The sequence below is a fragment of the Mastomys coucha genome, unplaced genomic scaffold (genome assembly GCF_008632895.1).
Source record: "Mastomys coucha isolate ucsf_1 unplaced genomic scaffold, UCSF_Mcou_1 pScaffold13, whole genome shotgun sequence".
Taxonomy (NCBI): domain Eukaryota; kingdom Metazoa; phylum Chordata; class Mammalia; order Rodentia; family Muridae; genus Mastomys; species Mastomys coucha.
Window position 1 is genome coordinate 72801312 of NW_022196895.1, and position 2808 is coordinate 72804119.

The window sequence follows — 2808 nt, forward strand, 5'->3', positions numbered from 1 at the left end:
CACCCATCTGCAGCCTGGGATTCGGGTGCCCAGGCACACCCATCTGCAGTCTGGGATTCGGGTGCCCAGGCCAGTTGTTGCTCAGGAGTTCCCAGATACTCTGAAGCTGCTGTGTACTGACAGCTGTGCTGGCCCTGCTCATTGCGAGAGGATTCTGCCTCAGGGTTCTCTAGCTGAGGACCTAAGGATGCCGTGCTGAAGATTACTAGGCGGCTAGAGTCCACATCCTCTCTGCTGACTTCCCCACCTGCAGGATGGAATGGCGTCATGGCTTCCTGCCCAGATGGTACTAGTAACAGTGCCCTCAAGAGGTCCCACATCTCTTCACTGGACAAGACTAAGTCTCATTCTTTTTATGTTTGCTGCCACACAGGCCACTGAACCAATGGAAATGAACTAAATTATCACCAGAAGTCAGTGCTAGGAGACATATGTGTGGATGGAGAGGAAACATTTCAATTTCAGTGTTCTGTCACAGATGACTAGAGTGAAAGCTCATTAGATATTAGCCAACAGTAGAGCTGATGCTCTGCAAACAAGACTGAGCTAAAGCAAGGAAAGGTGGTGATGGTCCAGGTGAATCCTGCTCACAGGATGGAAGACCTCAACCAGGAATCCAGCCTGGAGGAGCAGCCAGCCCCAGTGTCTCTGAGAAATATGGCAGTCTTAGTTGGAGGTATTTCCTTAACATAGTCAACATACATTAGGGCTTGTTAACTGGCCGGTCCAGGAGAAGTCCAGGAGGATAACTCAGAAGTTTGTCTTAGACGTGCTAGAATCAGGAACACGCCAGTAACCGTCTCAGCTGGCTGGTCATCTCGACCTCCTGGAGGAAATACAATCCAAGTGTCAAGAAGCTTCCTGTGCCAGCTTAGTTTCTTCTCTTCCTGCTGTGACAAAGTGCCTTGATAAAAGAACTTGAGGGAGAGATTTATCTTAATTTGTAGTTCACAGTACAAGTCTTCCATGGTGGGGAGTCCAGGTCAGCAGGTGCATGAAATAGCCGTCCACCCCAACTCAGGAATGCACCATTCTCATTGCTCAGGGCCTTTCTCCATTCTCTGCAGTCCAGGATGTCCACCAGGAAGTGGGGCCACCCAGAGCATACAGTTGTCACCACCTAAGCAACATCAGGAGAATCCCCTATAAGGAGCCCAGAGTGATTCTAGATTATAGCCATGGCACAGACTCCCCATAATTAAAGGATTGTGTTAATATGAAAGGCTGTATCCACATCAGTTTCACAATTATCTTCTCTAGGGCCAGAAAAGAGACTGAATGATGCTTTGGGAGTAGGAAAGCCAGTGCACAGTAGGAATGATGGGTATCAGGAGCAGTGAACACTCTGAGAATGTAGAGCCAACCCATGGTGGCCAGATGTGTCTCCATCACACCATACACAACTGCAGGTGGGGGTAGCTCTACCTCCCTGCCACACCACATCTGTCAGAGCCTATCGTAATGACAAGGCATAGACAAGGGACCACCTGGCTGTGATGGCTCCACAAATGTCCCCAGGAGTGATGTCAGATACCATCTTGGAATGATGGCGCTGTCATTTCACCCTTAATCCCACACTTTAAAACTCCAGTACCCTGTGGGGTGGGGAAGGTGGAAACATCCCTGTATTTATTATGTTCAGTTTGCCTTGGATCAATGGCTCCAGTGACATGAAATTAAAGTCCTTAGGCACCTGCAATAAAAAATTTTTAAAACTGCATTAATCTATTTGAGCAAAACACTTCTACCATGAGTGGGAGAATGAATCCCCTTTTCTGACTACAGTCGTCTGCGTGGAGCCATGCTTACATTATCTTGTTTATCTGTCATAAATCACAAAGGCCTTTTCCACATAAGCTCATGAAGGCTTGGCTGGCTTTTTGCGATACCAGCCATCAAGACTTACTAGCCAGAAGCACATTTCTGTCTTTAAGAGGCAGTGGATCAAAAATCATACAGACTGCACAGGTTGCTAACATCTCTGAATATATTCCACTGCTCATTTTCATGTCATATACATTGGAACTCTTTCCATGGCCAATGTGCCTGAGAACTTTGTATTTATTAAATGCTTACTGTGACCAAAACATAGGAAGACAGCAGGCACAGCTCTGTCTCTTACGATGTATATCTTCTAGTCAGGGCCTTGAGGCATATCGATACAAAAGGCTCTAACAAGTTCAAAATAATCATAGATGTCCTGTGTAGAGCACAGTAAGCTGAGTGCGTGGGGACAGTGTTCATAACTCCTGAAGCTCAGATAGTCATTGGCCTATACTATCTCAATGTTTCATTCCTTCAGTAAGAATGAAAAAAGGGACCTCAAACCACGGAGCTTGCATCTCAGGAGGACAAGCAATGAGTCAAACACACAACTGCCTAATACAGTGTGAGTGGCTGGTAAGTGATGAAGACAACCATTGACAGGAAGCCTGGGTTTGGTAATCCAGAGGAGCAAGGGGTCGCTAGCCCTCTTTGCTGGGGCTGGAGAGCGGCATCCAGGTGCAAGGCAGTCGCTGCTGTCTCTAGGAAGGTTAGGAGATCTGGCAGTGTTCACTACATTTCCATATTGAGCTAGGCTGAGTCATGACTGTGTCCTGCAGAGAGTCTCTGGCTCTCACTAGTTCACCAGTTCATCCCCTTAACCCCTTTGCCTATGCAATTTCTGAATCTTGATCTGGTGCCTATATTTCTAGCTAGTAGGTCTTGATGGCTGGTATCATCAAAAGCCAGCAAATCCCTCATGAATTTATGTGGGGGAAAGAAAGGCCTTTGTGATTGATGACAAGTAAACACAATAATGTCAAC